Here is a 21,238-nt window from a genome sequence, read left to right as displayed (position 1 = left end):
TGTTACTGTAATCATTGGTTAATGATTTACATTTGTAGTTTGGATTGGTTAATGTTGAATTCTGTGCTTCAATATATGTAGTTGCATATATGTTTCCTCGTAACTCTCTTAATTCTCTCTTATCTTACATGGTCATGTTTTGATATTGAGTTGATTTTGGGTTGCAATGAACCAATTGCATGATCATTCTCAAATTACACATTAGGAGAGCTCAACAATGTTTTCATTAATGAAGTTCATTGATTTAAACATTGGACTCAATGAGTTATTGAGGTTGTTATTCAGAAAACCTAATGGATTTGTGAAACTCCCAATATCTTGAGTGAACTATGATTGCCATCAAAACCATTCTCAGGAGATTTCCTATCATTCATTTCCATTCCATCATCATTATCCAAAAATACCAAAAATATAGTAGCTTAGGTTTGTTTTCATTGCATTTAGTTTAGTCATTATTCATTTAAATCTTAAAAACCAAACCCCCTTTCATTACATTGCATGGCATTTAGTCTAGCTTAGGTAATTAATAAAGGCTCCCAAAAGTGAAACGACACGAGTTTGCAATATACTGCATAACTTGGATTTATTTTTGATTGAGAACCCCAAGGCGAATGACAAAAGGCTCTCGTCACTCTAACATGTTTAAACTATTCTAATCATGCTTGTATACTTCTAACCTTAGTCATACTATTGAAAAATTAAACATGCTTAATATTACATTCTTCCAAAATAAAAAGGTTCAAAGCCATATAAAGTCACTATGGCTTACTACCTCTTCAAGTAAGAGCCAACTACTTTCCTTTGTCTTTGGTTGTTGGAGGCCCTAGGGTTTGTTTAAATATTGGGGTAAGATTCTTGGGGAATCTTAGTACCAATTGCATACATTATCAAGGTCACATAATACATTGCAAGTCAAGCTACATGCATGCATACTTTAACTTTATATTCATGCTATGGTAAGGACATATCATCATAAACATTCATAGCACTCAACATAGCATAAGCCAAGGCATAATTTGCATGGAGGTAACATCATATAACATAGCATTCTCATCTACCTCATAGCATAACAAGTTAGCAAAACACATAGCCATAATCATACAAAGTAAGGTGACACTCTAATATAATGAATTGCAAAAGCTACCTTGATTACTTTCCTTCCTCTTGAATTCTTTCCTCTTGATTAGATCTTTGTCCTTTTGTTGTGTATAGCCTATTAGGCAACAAATGACACAACATTAAGTATTATTATAACTTCATAACTTAACATAACCCCTTAAACCCCTTTTTTTTGATTTTTAGGGTTTATTTTTCTAGCTTTAATTCTTGAACTTTCTTGGGCTTTTCCTACATAATTTTTCATGTAGAATCTATTTATCATATTAGTTTTATAAAAATCCAATCCCTTCCCATTGACTTAGCTTGGCCGAACCATATATATATTTGTAGGGAAAAGGATTTTCAACCAAACTAACATGTAACCACTTAATCTTTAACCTTTAACCATGCTTAATCTTAATCATACATAACCTAAACCATTCCTATCCATTTTGAGAAAATTTGGGCAGCACTTTCCCTTAAAAAATGACTTTCCACTATCATTTAAATAGCCTAAAATCAACATATCATCATTATAATTTGAAATAGAAGAGTTGTAGAAGCTTACCTTGCTTCCAAATGATTTCTTCTCACTATAACTCTTCTCTTTCTCTCTCTAAATAAAATTTTGCAAGAGGTTCCCCACTCTTTCCAACTTGGACGAAATGGTGTGTGGGAGGGGGTATTTATAGGCTTCAAATTTCAATAATTCCACAATTGCCCTTCTTGCATAAGACTTAATCTTGGCCCTCCAATTTTTACCTCTTTCTAAATATACAAATCTTAGGCTATGTGGCTTAATATGTTGACACTTGGATGATGAGTCATTAGGGCTTATGTCATCCCTCCTTATCTATTAAGATTAATTAGGCTCTAATCAAGGTTAACTCTCTTAATCCCTTGATTAACTTGGCTAATCCCCCTTCTAGAAACTTCTGACTTTTCAAAAGTAGATGGTTGAATCCTAGCCATCCAATGAACCATGTTTGCCATATGTTGCAATCCTACAAAAGATGACTTAACCCTAATCATCTTACTTAAACCTAATTAGGTTTTAACCTATCTTGATTTATTATTCTCTTTTTCTTTTTCTTTTTATTTTCTTTTTCCTTTTCTTGGCCAATTTAGGCGTGACATGTGTCCTTGTCCATCTGTAGGAAATTTTATCACCCCTGATGTCCAGACAGTCCACTGAGTCTTAATATAATACTGGTTTATTTTATCTGATAGCCGAAAAATTCTAGTATCTCAAAATTCTTATATCAGCTAACCATTAATTATGTCTCAGTAAAGGGGTATTTCTTGATTAATTTCATAATTTTTCTCCCTTTATAACTCCTTAAATTGTCTTTTATGTAAAAACAGACAATCTACTAATATTAATTTAGTCTTAAATTCAATTAAAGCTAACCTCCTCATCATTTAGGGTTAGAAATAATTTTATAAATTTCCATAATTCCTAAATGAATTTCCTTTAATTTTTCATAATTTTCTGAGATCTCTAAATATTTTTTAATAATTAATATTGGTTAATTTTTCCTTAATTTAGCCAATATTAATAATTAAAATAATTTCTTAATAAATTATTTTCAACCTGTATTTACTTCCTAAACTTCAAATATCATTCTACAACATTAATTCTATTTTGTTTTATAATTTACTAGAAATTTTTAGGATTTTTGGGCACTAATTACGATAATGCCCTTCATAGACTAATCATTTCAAAAATGACAGTTTGGTCCTTTTCCAATCTTCACTTCAATTGTTGTGCTGTTTACTTGTCTTCTATTTCACCTGGCCTTGGTCAACCCTAATTCCTTTGTTAACCATGCTAAATATATCAGGATATAGCATATTTTCTTATTTCTAGGTTAGAAATTTTGGGATGTTACAGTTATCATCAAAACCTTAAATCTAACATTCTCCCCCTTTTTGATGATGACAAAATCTAGGTGAAAGAGAGCCTTTCTTATCGTTCGCTTAGAGGTTCTCGCTCAAAAATTTATCCAAGCTATGCAGTAATGCAGACTCGGGTCGTTCTCTTTTGGGAACCTTAGTTAGCTATCTAGGTTAGACTAATGCTATGCAGAGTAATGAAAAAGGGGGGTTTTTTGGTGTTTTTAACAATTAATGAAATGCCAAAACTAAATGCAATTAATTCAAATCTAAGTTACTATGTTTTTGGATTTTTCTAAGATAGTAGTAATGAAGTGAAGTTAATGATATGTAATCTCTTGAATACAGCTTTGAAGCAATCATAGTTCAAAATAATTTTAGGAGTAGAAATCACCAAATTTTCTAAATGAAAAACCTTAAAGAACTCTTTAAGTCTAGGATCTTAATCAATGTCACCCATTTCATAAGATCCTATTAAGCTCACTTAGTGTGTGTATTAAGATTAATTAATGCACTTGGTTAAATGCAAGCCCAGATCAACTCAACAATCACACAATACCATGCAAGACAGAGAGTATCAAAAGAGTTGCATAGAAACATATATGTAACCACATATATTGAAGCTCAAATTCAACATTAACTAATCCAATACACAAAATGATCATCCAGAATTGATTACAACCATAATCAAAATAGTTCAGCCCAAATTTACAAATCCTAGACCTAGAAATTTATAAATAAAGAACTAGAACTTATAGATGAAGCTAACTCCCCTTTGAAGCTCTTGGAACTCATGCTTCTTCCACCATATTCAAGAGTTGAGAAGCTTAGCTCGTCATAACTCTTGAATCAACTCCAACTAGGTATTGTTCTTCAGCCATGGCAGCAGCAGATGGAAGAAATGGAAATGGGATTAGGGTTTCTGAGGTGGAGATGAGAGAAGGAGATGAAAGAGACGTAGGTGGAGGCTGAATAATGATAATCTGATCTCATCATACCCAAAATAGGGTTTCTAACCCGAAACTTGCGTGCATGGGTCGGTTTCTGGGGATGGGTAGGTTAAAATTTCCCGAAATGGTCGGGTCTGAGAATTTGCTGCTACGAGAGGTTCGCCGCGGTGAAGAATAGGTTCGCCGCGGCGAAACATGGCAGAGAGCCTTGCTTCAACAGATGAGTTTCGCCGCGGCAAAATAAGAAGTTGGCCGTGGCGAACTTAGGCAGAGGGTCCTTTCCTGCTTCTTTTGCCTTGAGTTCTTCAATTCTGACCCCAATCTTTAGTGTCCTACAATAAAAAAGCAACAAATTGAAGTATCAATTGTCCTAGAAATCAATTGAATCCAATTAACAACCAATTATGACAATTTAATCCTCAAAATGACACTAACTTAAAGTAAGGACTCTAAATCTAAATTAAGCGCAATTATCAATAAAAAGGGCTAGAAAGTATCATAAAATCATGGATAATGAGATGAAAAGATAATAGTATCTTGAGCTCAATCAAATTCCCCCACACTTAGACCTTTGTACTCCTGGACAAAGCTCAAGAATAATTCAAAGTGACACTAGCACAAAGAGAAACACTACCATGCTTAAAGATGAAAGCAGAAGATTAGTAAGAAATTCTCACAGAGTTGACATCAGTAAACAAGGATATGCTAAGAAAATGAACACAATGGATAGTTAACTTAAAAGATTGATTAAGAAAGATCCATCTCACAGATAAGTGTTTCACTCTTAACTCACTTGTCTTTAGGGTTATTTCACTCCAAGTCTTCTCAATCCAATTTCTACCATAGGCTTGTAATAATTCTACCTCTCCACCATGAGAAACAACTTTGCAAATCAAGAGGGCTTTTAGGGGTCAAAATTTGGAATGGGGGTCAGTCGGAATGAATGAAATGAGAATGAAAATGAGTACAAACATACAAATTATTAAGACAGAATTAATCTAAATAAAAACTGGGAGAGAAGCTACTTTTTTTTTTTTAAATTTTTTATATCTTTATCCCTTTCTTTTTTTTTATATATATCTCTTTTTTTTTTCTACCCTTTTTTTTATATACTTTTTTTTTCGTATGGAGCAACTTCTCTCTCTCTCTTTTTTTTTTATATTTACAAAAATATTGCATGCATGTACTCAAGATGAAGGCTCAAAGGGGCTTGCAATGGTAAAATGATTGGGTTTGTGTTTGGGAAATGCGGGTATGAAATCGAATGCCTCTATCATTTTTACAAAAATTGATTCACTAAGCTTCGATTAAGAATTAAAACAAGTTCTAGAGAAATATGAAATAAGCAGATTCACTCAATTTAATAACTTTAGGTCCAAAAATCCTTCCAACAAGGCTCAAATCTCAATTAGTCAATCTCAAAAGTTAACAACCACATAGTCATAATTTCAAAGCACATCATCATTTACTATCTGTCAAAAACATCAGAATAACTAGCCTAAGTTCAACCCTCATTTAAAAGCATGAAAATTTTTCTAAAAGCACAAGTAAACTCTGAACTTTCTATCCATTTAAAAAATTGCAGGAGCATAAAGATTCTAAGCTGGGAAAATTTCTGAAGACCAGCTGAGATTGCAAAGAATTTATTATTAATAAATTTTTTTTTTAGGGTTTCGCCGCGGCGAAGTATGGCCGAATGACTTATTACTCGTGAAAGAGGAAGCTTCGCCGCGGTGAAATAAGAAGTTGGCCGCAGCGAAGGTTAGCAGAAAGCAAAAATTCCTGTGCAATTTCAACTCTTCAGCAACTAAACTCAAAATATTCACAATTAAACCAATCTAGCAGTTCAAAAACACCTCAAAATCACCTAAATGCATGGATGCACGAGAAGCATTTGCTAAAATCCACAATATAGACCTCCCCTACACTTAAACACAACATTGTCCTCAATTTGTGAACCATGGGAATTAGGGACAGCAAAAATGGGCAAGTAAGCGCAGGGGTGAAAATAGAACAAAGATTATAGCAAAGTAATCAGAAATCATCCATGTGAACAAGTTTAAAAACTAATGAGGCACAATAAAGGTTAAGAAACTATCCAGCCTCAGAACAACAAATGAAACAAAAGAACAAATGAAAACAAAAAAACCACAAAAAACAAAAACTAAAACTGTTGCCCAGGATCATCTGCTCCGGATCCTGACGGTCCTGCACCCGATGTGCCTGCTCCGTCCATACCCATATGGCTCTGTGGCTCCTCCTCCTCAGCCGGCAAAGCAAAGTTCAATCGATCCGCGATCAAAGCATCAAAATGGCGACGGTAGCGACGTTCTCTCTCATACAGTGCATCACGGTCCTTTTGCCGCTTAATCTCCCGAAGGAGTGTAACGCGTATCTGGTGAACTTCCTCAGACAGCTCGTCAATGTCATCGGCAAGTGTGTCTAAGGTGACTGGCTGGGGAGGCTCAGGAACATCTTGGCCTTCCTCAGCTGGCTCAGCAGCTGCCTGGCCTGCACTAACATCGTAAACAAGGTGGATAGGTGGGTGGGGTGCAATGGTGGGCTGTTTAAGGCGCTCAAACCGGAATAAAGGTGCAGGTTCGAAGTAGCTGTCATCATTAAATGAAGGAACTCTGCACTTGCGGAAAAGGTCAGAGACAAGGTGGGGAAAGATGATGCTATTGGTGACTTTTTTGGTATTGACGGAATCATGGAGGGCGGATTGGATAATTTCAGCTATATTGAAAGATTTTCCGGTCATGAGGAGAAAAACAATAAGGGCTTGGCGTTTGGGAAGGTTCTGGAGATGGGAAGTGGGCAAGATGTTATTGCAAACTAGGTATAGCCACGGCTTCACCTCAGGCCGAAAATCAGAACGTTTCAAGTACAGCTCAGCAGTGCAGGGACGATGCCAAGTGGCACCATCCCGGCATAGGGTCTGGACAATCTCATCATAAGGATAATTATCGCGATAATGTGAGTACTGGGAATGACGGACTTCAGGAAGCCGGTAGTGGTTGGCTATGTTATAAACAATGAAAGAATAATTCACATTCTGGCCACGGAAGGGAATGGATAGCATGCAATGAAGGCGGGCGTAGGTGTAGAATTGGCGAACGAAGACATCATTACCATTTGCTCGTGGGCGAACCAATTCAAGCATTTGGGATTCCTGGAGTCTTTGGACAAAGGGATGGTCGGATGGTTCAAGGGGAAAGGGTCTCTCCCTAAGGAGGGGGCGCTTATCCACTACCTTATAGATGTCATCATAAGATACGGGTTCTTAGAGTCAGACTCAGAATCAGACACGGGTAAGGGTTCAAGGTTTTTGGTGCGAGGCATTTTCCTGAAGCAACAAACAATAAGAACACTAAACACAACAAAAACAACCACAACCTAAACAACCCAGAATTGACCAAAATTACAACCTAAATAGTAGCAAATGGTTAGTTAATGATTCATAGGTTTTCAGAGGACCAAAAATTTTCAAAATTAAGCAAAGAGATTAAATAAAAACACAATGTACTATGAATCATTAGATAACCTACAGGCTACGTAACTACAAACTAACCACAAAATAACCCACCCCAACAGCACAAAACCAGAACAAATAAACTAATAAACCACTAAACAACACTAAACTAAAAGAAAGAACAAGGGAAAAGAAAAAACATACCAAGAGGAGCGGAGAAGCAGGCACACGGTGGTGAAGGAAGAGAGAAAGAGACTGCAAATTAAAAGAAGGGAGAAGAGAAGAGAGGGGGATGAGTGACGGGTTAGACTGAAGGGTAAGAAGACAGAGGGAGCCGACGGAAGGGGAGGAGGCGCCGACTGGGGTCTGGGGAAAATGGAGAATGCGAAAAGGATGAGCAGGGGGAGAAGGAGAGGGGCGAGCGGTTCTGAAGAATTTGAAAGGGGCGACGGTTTTGAGTATGAGAGGGGAATGAATGGGGGTTTAATGGAGTGGGGCTGTGAAAGGACGAAAATGGGTTGAAGGGAAAAAGGTTGGGTGACTCAGATCGGGGGCAAAATGGGAAAATCAGGCGGAAAAATCAGCAAAAATCGAAACGGTTCACCGCAGAAACGGCACGTTCGCCACGGCGAATAATATGTTCGCCGCGGTGAACTATGCCCGAGAAGAAAAGCAACAGGAAGAAGGACGTTTCGCCACGGCCAAACATAAGTTCGCCGCGACGAAACAATCCCGAGAGCAGCATACACAGAGACTGGTGACTTTCGCCGTGGTGAAACATCACCGAAAGAAACAACCAAGAAAACGAACCACTTCGCCGAGGCGAAACATAAGTTGGCCGCGGCGAAAGGTCACAGAAAGCACAGAACGAAACATAAAACACTTAAACATCAGAGAAATACAACACCAAACAACAGATGAGGCTGGATACTTCAAAAACTTTAAAGTGCATCAAGAGATTATAAGGTGCTTAAGAAATCCATGATTAAGCAGTTTACCACATAAGAACTTCCCAAATCAAATTAAATCAGGTAATTCATTACAAGCACCAATCAAGCACAAAATAAGATAGGATAGAGATCAAAACTTCCAGGGGTTTTTATTGAATTTAACTATAACTATGCTACTTTCCTACTGAAAAGGGTTTCTCCCCCACACTCATTCAACATACAATGCACGAAACATAACAGGATTAATAATTAAGCAAAAGCATGTAAATGAGTGAAGGAAAGAAACTACCAGGGAGCTAAGGGGGTTTTTGGTTCTCATGGTAGAGCTTCAACTGATGGCCATTAACTTTAAAGTTTGCTCCAGTTTCCTCATTGAGAAGCTCCACCATTCCAAAATTATGCACCTTTGTGACTGTGTAAGGCCCATCCCAACGGGTGTTGAACTTTCCTTGCTTAAATGTGAATCTGGCCTTAAACATCAGTACCTTGTCTCCCATCTTGAAGTTCTTCCGCAGGAGACCCTTATCATGCACCAATTTTGTCTTCTCCTTGTAAAGTCGAGAGTTCTCATAAGCTTCCAATCTTAGCTCCTCTAGCTCTTGCAGCTACAACTTCCTCTCTACCCCAGAAGATTGCAAATCCATGTTGCATTGTTTGACTGCCCAATATGCCTTATGCTCCAACCTACTGGTAGATGGCATGCTTTGCCAAAGACTAGGCGATAAGGAGACATTCCAATTGGCGACTTATAGGCAGTTCTGTAGGCCCACAATGCTTCCTCTAATCTTATGCTCCAATCTTTCTTGGAAGTTTTAACTATCTTCTCCAGGACTTGTTTCACTTCTCGATTGGACACTTCAGCTTGGCCATTGGTTTGGGGGTGATATGCAGTGGAGACTTTATGGGTGACACCAAATTTAGAAAACAAGTTATCTACCACCTTATTACAAAAATGGGTACCTCTATCACTCACCACAGCTCTTGGAATCCCAAACCTACAGAAAATGTTGGACTTAAGAAACTTAGAAACCACTTGGGCATCATCTTTTCTAGTAGGTACAGCCTCTATCCATTTGGAAACATAATCAACAGCTAGAAGAATGTATATAAAACCAAAGGACAGAGGAAAGGGACCTATGAAATCAATTCCCCAAACATCAAAAATTTCACAAAACAGTAAAGGTTGTTGAGGCATTTCATGTCTTTTACCTAACCCCCCAAAACGTTGACATTTGTCACAGGACCGACAAAAATCATAAGAATCTTTAAAAAGGGTTGGCCAATAAAAACCAGAATCTAGAATTTTCCTAGATGTTCTCCTTGCACTGAAATGACCACCACAAACCATTGAATGACAAGCTGCAATGATAGACTCAAACTCTTCACTAGGCACACACTTTCTTATAACTTGGTCACTACATATCCGCCATAAGTGAGGGGCATCCCAGATGTAGTGTCTCGATTCGCTTTGAAGTTTTTGTGCCTGAAATTTAGACATGAAAGGAGGGGTGAGTCCAGTTATAAGATAATTAACAATATGCGCATACCAAGGCTCTTTAACAGCTAAAGCACATAATACTGAATCAGGAAAGAATCACAGGTGAGTTCAGAAGAGTCTACTCCCCGTGTATCATCAGGTAGCCTACTTAAGTGATTGGCTACATGGTTCTCAGCCCCTGCTCTATCCTTGATTTCAATGTCAAATTCCTGAAGAAGTAATGTCCACCTAATCAATCTTGGCTTCGATTGTGGTTTCTTGAGAAGATAGCGAACAGCTGCATGATCAGTGAAAACAGTCACATGAGAATTTAACAAGTAAGGTCTAAACTTCTCTAAAGCGAAAACAACTGCAAATAGCTCTTTTTCTGTTGTTGTATAGTTGACTTGAGCTGCATCCAGTGTTTTCGAAGCATAGGCAATGACTCTTGAGAGCTTCTCCTCCCTCTGGCCTAACATAGCTCCTACAGCAAAATTAGAAGCGTCACATGAAATTTCAAAGGGCATGGTCCAGTTGGGTGCAACAAGAATAGGAGGAGAAATGAGTTTAGATTTCAAATCATCAAAAGCAACTCTACAAGAATCATCGAAATCAAATTTCACATCTTTTTGTAAAAGCTTTGAGAGAGGTAAAGTAATCTTGCTAAAATCTTTTATAAACCGCCTATAGAATCCCGCATGACCCAAAAATGATCTAATATCTTTAACACAAGCAGGATAAGGCAAAGAAGATATAACCTCAATCTTAGCTTTATCAACTTCAATTCCCTTTTTAGAAATCAAATGCCCTAGCACAATCCCTTCGTTGACCATAAAATGACACTTTTCAAAATTCAAGATCAAATTCTTTTCAATGCATCTTTTTAAAACCTTTTCAAGACTAGCAAGGCAATCATCAAAAGAACCACCATAAACAGTAAAATCATCCATAAAGACTTCCATACATTCCTCTAAGAAATCACAGAATATGGCCATCATGCAACGTTGGAAAGTCCCTGGAGCATTACATAACCCAAAAGGCATCCTACGATAGGCGTAGGTACCAAAAGGGCATGTGAAAGTGATTTTATCTTGGTCCTCTGGTGCAATAGGTACTTGAAAGTACCCAGAGAAACCATCTAGGAAACAGTAATGAGATTTGCCTGCAAGCCTCTCAAGCATCTGGTCTATGAAAGGAAGAGGGAAATGATCTTTCCGTGTGGCATCATTGAGTTTTCTATAATCTATGCACACACGCCAGGAATTCTACACTCTTGTAGGAATAAGCTCATCCCTATCATTTCTAACAACAGTAACCCCACTCTTTTTAGGCACTACATGTATTGGACTAACCCACTCACTATCAGAAATGGGATAGATGATCCCAGCACTTAGAAGTTTGGTAATTTCCTTCTTAACCACATCAAGAATCAGGGGGTTTAGTCTTCTCTGGGGTTGTCTCACTGATTTTGAACCTTCACTAAGCAAGATTCTATGTGTGCAAATGGCTGGACTAATTCCAGGAATGTCCGCTAAAGTCCACCCAATAGCCCTCTTATGCTCTCTCAAAACAGTAAGGAGTCCTTCTTCCTCAACCTTAGACAGGGAGTTAGCTATAATGACTGGTAATCGCTCATCAGACTCTAGAAAAGCATATTTCACAGTAGGGGGTAGGGGTTTCAACTCAAGAGTGGGTGGTTGCACAATAGAGGGAATCAAATTATGAAGTTCAAGAGAGAAAAGATTACTCCCCTTTCCTTCAACCAGTGAGAGTTCCTCAACCTTGCAGATAGCTTCCTCTCCAAGCGTTGAACCAACTTCTAGTTGATCTACAGCAACTGCCTTGGAGGGAATCTCCTCCATGACTTCTTCCTCCATATCTGAAATAGCAACAGAAAACCTTTCCCCAAGGGAATTATCACTGACAATAGAGGGATCAAAGTCTAATTTGGAGTCAAGGGAGGAAATAGAAAATGCATGTGGAAGGGAAAGCATACAATTAAACACAATGCAATCAAGGCATGTAACTTCACCACCACATGAGCAAGAAGAAGGTGTAGAGTAAAGGGATGAAAAAGAAGAAATAGTGTCATCCTCATCATCAGAATCAACTGAATAAAGTTCAGAACTAGAGGAATCATCTTGCAATTCAAACTCAAAAAAAGCATCATCAACAGCAACATCAATCATATTTACACCCAAAAGAGAATAGTCCTCATAAGGATGCTTCATTGCTTCATACATGTTAAAACAAACCTTATGATCTCCTACTTCCATAGTGATGGTACCTTCTTTCATGCTAATCATAGTGTTAGCAGTCCTCAAGAAGGGTCTACCAAGAATCAGTGTGGTGTCATGAACAAGCTCAGAAGACATGTCAAGTACATAAAAATCAGCAGCAAAGACCAAATCCTTAACCTGAACCAAAATATCCTCTATGATGCCTTCCGGATACCTAATAGTCCTATCAGCCAACTGGAGTACTACAGTGGTTGACTTAAGAGTCTTGACTCCTAGTGAAGTGTATACAGACTTAGGCATGACATTAATAGCTGCTCCTAGATCTAATAAGGCTCCCCTTATAGAAACTTTTCCTATTGTGCAAGGGATGGTGAAGGATCCAGGGTCTTGGCATTTCATAGGGATTTGAGGTTTAAACAGGGCAAACACATTGGAGCTCACTTGGACTCTTTCATTTGGTCTAAACTTTCTCTTATGGGTACACAGGTCTTTAAGGTATTTAGCATAAGCAGGAACCCTCTTAACAAGATCAAGCAAAGGAATATTAACTTCCACTCTACTAAACAAATCAATAATATCTTTTTCATACTTAGTTTCAGTCTTTCTTTTGCTTATCAAGTACGAATTAGGAAAAGGGAGGTCTTTGAGATTTACCTCTTTATCATTCAGCTTATCGGCTCCATGCTTAGATGACCCAACATGCTCCTTTGATGCTGCTTTCTCATAATTGCTCTTAGATCTTGCTCCTTTGCTACTTAAAAGAGTTGACTTCTTTTCATCTAGTAGTTCTCTCTCTTTTGCACTCTCAGAATTCTTAACTCTTGAATGTGTAAGAAGAGGCTTATCACACTCAATCTCCTCATCAACTGATTCCTTATCCTCTTCACTGAATCTTACTTGCCTCCCACTTCGCAGCGTGATTGTATTCAAACCCTTTGGGTTTATGACAGTATTTGAAGGAATGGTGCCACTGCTTCTAGCTTGTTGCTCACTCATGTTGTTGGATAACTGAGTTACATAGGAGTTTATGTTCTCAGATTTAGTCTCCCATTGCTCCATTCTCTTTTCCAAAGCACTAAATCTAGCATCATTCTTGGATGAACCTTGTTGAATTAGTGAAGCTAATGAGTTGAACTGAGTAGCATTGGCAGCCCTTTCTTCCTTCATTAAAGCCATCATGTTTTGTAAGAGTTGATTTGTTTCGTCCTTAGGTGGAACTGCAAGGGCTTGAGACTGGTTTTGGAACTGGTTTGAAGATGGACCAGCTCCTCCACTCTTCTGAAATCTATTTGGAGGTCTACTCTCATCATTCCTCCAGCCCAATCGAGGGTTTGATTTCCATCCTTCATTGTAAGTGTTGGAGTAGGGGTCCCACTTTTGATTTGGGCGGCCTTGGAAGACTGCAGACACTTCCTCATATCGGCCTGGACAAACGCTAGAAATATGCATGACTGATCCACATGTTTCACAACTAGGCGCTGTAATATCCATAGGAGCGGATAGGCAATGCACACTCATATTCTTCAATTCAGCAGTGATCAAAGACAATTGAGATGTCACTTGGCTTCCCAAAGAATCGACTTTTGATTCCAAAGCATCCATTCTCCTACTGTGCACTGAAGAGGTAGCCAATTCATTAACAGCCCTAGTATCTCTTGCACTGAACTGTTGATGATTCAGGGCCATCTTCTTGATTAAATCCCAGGCTTCTTCAGCAGTAGAGTCTATCAAAGATCCTCCTAATGCAGCGTCTAGCATACCCTTCTCTTGGTTCTTCAATCCATCATAAAAATATTGGACCAGCTGTTCATCAGGAATTTGATGGTGTGGGCATCTTGAGAGCAGGTCTTGAAATCTATTCCGGTAGTCGTACAGAGACTCATCGTAGTCTTGTTTAGCTGAATAGATCTCCTTTCTCATAGAAGAAGTCCGAGAAGCCGGAAAGTATTTCTCCAAGAAAGCTTTCCTTAGGTTCCCCCAGCTGTGGTATACGTCAGCCACATGCCTCGGAAGGCTCATATACCATTCGCGAGCTTTGCCTTCCAATGACAAATGAAAAACTTTCCACAGCACTTGATCCAAGGATGCTCCTACTGGCTTCATGCTCTGACAGACCATAAAAAGGGATTGTAAATGCAGATAAGGGTCTTCCCCTGTCAAGCCATGGAATTTTGGGAGAGAGTTAATCAATAAACCTTTAATTTCAAAGTTAACTTCAAAGTTTGGACATGCAGCAGTAAATGGGTCAAAGTTAACATCAGATGTGGTGGCTTCCCTAATTGTTCTTCTTCTAGGGTTCCCATTATTTTCTCCCACTCTCTCTTGTTCACCATTTCCTCCATTGCCTCCATTCCTTACTTGGTTGGCATTGGGGTTAGGATGAGGTTGGTTTTGTGGTAAATCAGCCATTCTCTCTTGGTCAGTAGGTTCACTCTCACTACTAGATAGGCTAGATTCCACAGAAATATTCTCTTGCTCAATCACCAACTCACTTGTCCCTCCGACTCTTTTCTCTCTTCTTATCTCTGTGAGTCTTCTCTCAATCTCCAGGTTATAGGGCACAAGCTTGGTTTTTCGTGGCATGCAAAATAAGTATCACAAGAGAAAAAGTAACAAAATTGACTTGCAGCACACAAAGTCAAATAAAAGTATGCAATGTGATGAATGCAAGTGTATGGGTGAGTATGAAAGTGTAATGATGAGTATGAGTATGTCTGGGTGGGTATGAGTATGAATGCACAGATAAAGAAGCAAAGTGTAAGTTTTAGAACTTCCAGAAATGTTGGCCACGGCGAAGTAACAAGTTAGCCGCGGCGAATGCTGGCAGAGGAGACCAGATATCTGATTGTAGGGAGTTGGCTGCGGTGAAAACAGGGGTTGGCCACGGCGAAAGTATCCCGACAGAAATCCTTCGGTTTTTCAAAGAGTTGGCCGCAGCGAAAGAACAGGTTGGCCGCGGCGAAAGTGTCCCGAGAGGATTTCCTCAGTAATTCGAAAAGTTGGCCGCGGCGAAAGAGAATGTTGGCCGCGGCGAAAGTTGACAGAATGCTTATCAGACACTGGACTTCATTAATGCAACGTGAGAGATGCTGAAAATCAAGAAAATCAGTATATTTGTTTGTATTTCCAAAAATTTTGATGCTATGCAAGAGGAAAACCTATACTATGAACAAATATGCAACTAAACTACCCTAAATGCTACCCATAAAGATCAAAACTTCAATTGACAATCAAATAGCACAAGCTAACCTAGAGAACCAATTTCTTGGCTCCCCGGCAACGGCGCCACTTGAAAGAGAGCCTTTCTTATCGTTCGCTTAGAGGTTCTCGCTCAAAAATTTATCCAAGCTATGCAGTAATGCAGACTCGGGTCGTTCTCTTTTGAGAGCCTTAGTTAGCTATCTAGGTTAGACTAATGCTATGCAGAGTAATGAAAAAGGGGGGTTTTTTGGTGTTTTTAACAATTAATGAAATGCCAAAACTAAATGCAATTAATTCAAATCTAAGTTACTATGTTTTTGGATTTTTCTAAGATAGTAGTAATGAAGTGAAGTTAATGATATGTAATCTCTTGAATACAGCTTTGAAGCAATCATAGTTCAAAATAATTTTGGGAGTAGAAATCACCAAATTTTCTAAATGAAAAACCTTAAAGAACTCTTTAAGTCTAGGATCTTAATCAATGTCACCCATTTCATAAGATCCTATTAAGCTCACTTAGTGTGTGTATTAAGATTAATTAATGCACTTGGTTAAATGCAAGCCCAGATCAACTCAACAATCACACAATACCATGCAAGACAGAGAGTATCAAAAGAGTTGCATAGAAACATATATGTAACCACATATATTGAAGCTCAAATTCAACATTAACTAATCCAATACACAAAATGATCATCCAGAATTGATTACAACCATAATCAAAATAGTTCAGCCCAAATTTACAAATCCTAGACCTAGAAATTTATAAATAAAGAACTAGAACTTATAGATGAAGCTAACTCCCCTTTGAAGCTCTTGGAACTCATGCTTCTTCCACCATATTCAAGAGTTGAGAAGCTTAGCTCGTCATAACTCTTGAATCAACTCCAACTAGGTATTGTTCTTCAGCCATGGCAGCAGCAGATGGAAGAAATGGAAATGGGATTAGGGTTTCTGAGGTGGAGATGAGAGAAGGAGATGAAAGAGACGTAGGTGGAGGCTGAATAATGATAATCTGATCTCATCATACCCAAAATAGAGTTTCTAACCCGAAACTTGCGTGCATGGGTCGGTTTCTGGGGATGGGTAGGTTAAAATTTCCCGAAATGGTCGGGTCTGAGAATTTGCTGCTACGAGAGGTTCCCTGCGGCGAAGAATAGGTTCGCCGCGGCGAAACATGGCAGAGAGCCTTGCTTCAACAGATGAGTTTCGCCGTGGCGAAATAAGAAGTTGGCCGCGGCGAACTTAGGCAGAGGGTCCTTTCCTACTTCTTTTGCCTTGAGTTCTTCAATTCTGACCCCAATCTTTAGTGTCCTACAATAAAAAAGCAACAAATTGAAGTATCAATTGTCCTAGAAATCAATTGAATCCAATTAACAACCAATTATGACAATTTAATCCTCAAAATGACACTAACTTAAAGTAAGGACTCTAAATCTAAATTAAGCGCAATTATCAATAAAAAGGGCTAGAAAGTATCACAAAATCATGGATAATGAGATGAAAAGATAATAATATCTTGAGCTCAATCACTAGGTGCAAAATTAATCATATATCATCAGCTAACAATGTAAATCAAATTACAAAATCAGTAAAAACTTACGACTGATAAAATAAAAAAAAACTGGTAGAAATGCACTACTGATAATATTCAAACATAACTGATAGCATTTGAACATTAGAATTCATATTACAAAATATCAAAACCAACAAAAAAACACAGTAAAATAAGAACTAGCAAAAAAACACAATAAGAACTAAAGTACTAAGCTAAACAGATTCTTTCTCCCCTTTTTTGTCAGCATTAGAAGGTAGAGAAGAGGTAGAAGCAGTAGGCAAGGTAATGGAGATGGGAAGAGGGGGAAGCTGAGTGAAAGGACAGACAGTCTAAGAGATGGGTGGAAGAGTCAGAGAAGAAATAGGCTGAGAAACTATGATAAGGGTTAGGGTAGCAGAAGGAGGAGTAGGAGAGGTGGAAGGTACATGTGGTGAAGTAGAAATAGGAGAAGTGGGTATAGGTGAGGTAGGTAGTTCAAGTCCAGGATGAGGAGGAGGTAGTGGGTGAGAAAGTAGGTCTTCAAAACTGAAGGAAGTGCTTGGTATAGAGAAATTGTTACAGAGAGAGGCCACGGTCCCTTTTAAGTCCCTGATCTCCCTTTCAACATAGTCAAACCTCTGAGAGATCCCCTTTTCCAAAACTACCATGGCTTGGCGATGAAGATCTAAAATTTTAGAAAGGCCATCAAATTTCCTATCTGATATTTCCCCATAGTCCTTAGCTGTGGCATAAACTCTCCTTTCAAATTCCTAAAGCTTTGTCTGGAACATCTCCCTGATTGATCTTCCCAGGAATAAGGGTCCAAAGGTATAAATGTAACACCTTATGTTTATACCAATTAACTTGCCTTGCGGAAGCATTTGGAATCACTTTTGAAGACTACAAGTTATGAAAAATCAAGTTTGAAAATTTTCTTTTACGGATTACTATTCATTGTAACCCAAAAATGTGGCAAACTTCAAAAATTCATAACTAATTGTAGAAAAATCAAAATCGAGTGATTCTAAGTTCTATGGAAAGCTCTTTGGATAAAATTTTGAGAGAAAATAGTTTCTAAACTGATTACCTTAAAATTCGAGCCCAGTTTTTCTTGAAAAAGTTACTATTCATATGGTCATTTTTTCATTTTCCACTTATTTTAGCCCAACTTTGGAAGGGTATAACTTCTTGTGTGATTATCAAGTTCAGGTGAACCAACTCTCATCTTAAAGAGAAAAATCCCATCTATTTGCTCACTGAATCTCATGGCTATACTCACTCAATTGCTTAATTTGACTTTGGTCAAAGTTTAGGTCCATAATGTTGACTTTTATCTCCCTTGGAAGGATAAATTGTCTTACTTAACCAAGTACTTGCATACTAATTCTCCTACCATATAATCATGCATATTGGACAACACTAGCATGCTTTCACATATTAACACATAAGCTAGCATATATCCATAACTTAAAACCTTAAAGCATACTCTTAATTACATTCATCCAACATAAGGTTTTTCTTCATTCTTCTTCTTCTTCTTGAAGCAAACTTAATTCTCCACTATAGCTACTTCTTTTCCTTTGCTCTTGGAGGTTGAAGGCCCTAGGGTTTGTTAAACATAGGGGTAAGATTCTTGGGGAATCTTAGTAGCACATTGCATACACTACTATGGTTACACATCACAATGTAATTCAAGCTACATGCATACATACATACTTGAGTATTATGTACTTGCCATGGAAAAACATAACATCATAACATAACATACCATCTCAACCTTGCATAAACCAAGGTATACATGCATGGAGGCATCATGGCATAACATCATAACACATAGCAATAAACATACAATGTATAGTAACTCTAACAAGCAATGGAATGCAAAAGCTACCTTGTTGGCTTTCCTTCCTCTTGAACTCTTTTCTCTTGACTAGATCTTTGCCCCTTTATTGTGTATAGCCTATTAGGCAACCAATGACACAACATTAAGCATTACTTCAACTCGATCACTTAACATAACCCCTTAAACCCCTTTTTTCTTGACTTTTAGGGTTTATTTTTCTAACTTTGATTCTTGAACTTTCTTGGGCCTTTCCTACATAATTTTCCATGTAGAATCCATTTATCATATTAGTTTTATGAAAATCCAATCCCTTCCCATTGACTTAGCTTGGCCGAACCATATATATATTTGTAGGGAAAAGGATTTTCAACCAAACTAACATGTAACCACTTAATCTTTAACCTTTAACCATGCTTAATCTTCATCTAAACCATTCCTTATCATTTTGATAAAATTTGGGTAGTACTTCCCCTTAGAAAAATGACTTTCTATCATCATTAAAATAGCCTAAAACTAACATACCATCATTATAACTTGAAATGGAAGAGTTTTAGAAGCTTACTTTGCTTCCAAATGACTTTCTCTCACTAGAATTCTTCTCTTTCTCTCTCTACACGAAAATTTGCAAGAGGTTTCCCACTTGAAAGGTCTTGCATGAAATGAACATGTGAGGGGGTATTTATAGGCTCCATATTTCACTAATTCCACATATGCTCTTCTTGCATAAGACTTAATCTTAGCCCTCCAATTTTGACCCCTTTCCACATGTACAAATCTTAGGCTATGTGGCTTAATATGTTGACACTTGGATGGTGAGTCATTAGGGCTTATGTCATCGTTCTTATCCATTAAGATTAATTAGGCTTTAATCAAGGTTAATTCTCTTAATTCCTTGATTAACTTGGCTAATTACCCTTCTAGAAACTTTTGACTTTTCAAAGATAGATGGTTAAATCCTAGCCATCCAATGAACCATGTTTGCCACGTGTCACGATCCTACGGAAGATGACTTAACCATAATCATTTTACTTATCCCTAATTAAATTTTTAATCTAACTTGATTTAGTATTTTCTTTTCCTTTTTATTTTATTTTATTTTTCCCTTTCTTGGCCAATTTGGGCATGACATGTCCTTGACATTCTGTCAAAAATTTTACCACCCCGGTTGTCCTGACAGTCTACTGAATCGTAATATAATATTGGTTTATTTTATCTGATAGCTGAAAAATTCTAGTATCTCAGAATTCTTATATCAGATCACCATTAATTATATCTCAGTAAAGGGAACTTCCTTGATTAATTTCATAATTTTTCTCCTCATATAACTCTTTAAATTGCCGTTTCCATAAAACCAAACAATCTACTAATATTAATTTAGCTTTAAATTCAATTAAAGCTAACCTCCTCATCATTTAGGGTTGGAAATAATTTTATAAATCTCCATAATTCCTAAATGAATTTCCTTTAATTTTTCATAACTTTCTGAGATCTCTAGGTATTTTTAATAATTGATATTGGCCAATAAAAGGCACATATATGGTGCCACCTTAAAGGAGCAGAGGGGAAAAAATAGTCAACACTATTGACTAATTAGTCAACCTTATTGAGTCACATAGTAGAAATTTTGCTCTACCGGGTAGATAGGGAACTGTCTAACACTTACCCGTATTGCATTCTAATTTTTCTACTGCCCATAAAATATCTTCTGGTAACTCATACGATGACTCATCACCCTCATAAATGAAGCACATGGGAAAGAAGAAGAGAATTCAAGTTGAACTTGTCTCCCTCAAAATATCTAAGATATTTTCTAACTTTGTCTCCTAATTAAGGGACATTTATTATTTAACATTTGATTGGAGCATTTTATCCCATCCTGAACTCTAAAAATTTATCTATTTATACCATAAAATTCGTCTAATTCTGTAGAAAATTTATGAATTTTCTCATATCATAACTCAGACCATAAGTATTTCTTTTTAAATTTCCCATAACAAACCCATAAACTGCAGTTCTGGCCTTAAAAAATATATTAAAGCCATTCTGCTGGCCTTCAAGGGTTGAGACTAATTTTATAAATTCTATAGCCTCTTAGATCATACATCCCCATTTTATCATAACTTTCTGAGGTTTCCTTATGAACCAAACAATTAAATCTACCTCTACATTTCAAACTGAGCCATAAACTTATAAATTCCTTTTAAGTCAACTCAAGGGCATTTTCATCATTTCTCCCCATATACAGGCCTTAAAATGTCATTTTCCATTTTCTAGAATTTTTTGGGTATTACTTCCATTTTTACCCATTCCTGGCCCGAAACTTTCCAAAATTACAGTTTTACCCTTGGTCAAGTAAACCTCATAAATCACCCTATTATGGCCTCTATTATAACCTTTGGTCTAAACTAACCTCTTTTCTCATTTCTGGGCCTTGAAACTTCACTGGAGCCTCTAACTTTACATTTTAGTCCCTAGAACTTTCTCTATTTACAGTTTAGTCCCTAAAACCCTTCAACATTCCTTTTACATTTCTGGGACTCCTGCTCATAGGGATTTAGTAGCCTAAAACTTGTG

This window comes from Neltuma alba, unplaced genomic scaffold, assembly GCF_004799145.2.
Source record: "Neltuma alba isolate B1F8T4 unplaced genomic scaffold, ASM479914v2 tig00010076_pilon, whole genome shotgun sequence".
Lineage (NCBI taxonomy): Eukaryota > Viridiplantae > Streptophyta > Magnoliopsida > Fabales > Fabaceae > Neltuma > Neltuma alba.
The sequence above is the reverse complement of the archived record's forward strand: the minus strand, read 5'-3'. Positions refer to the sequence as shown.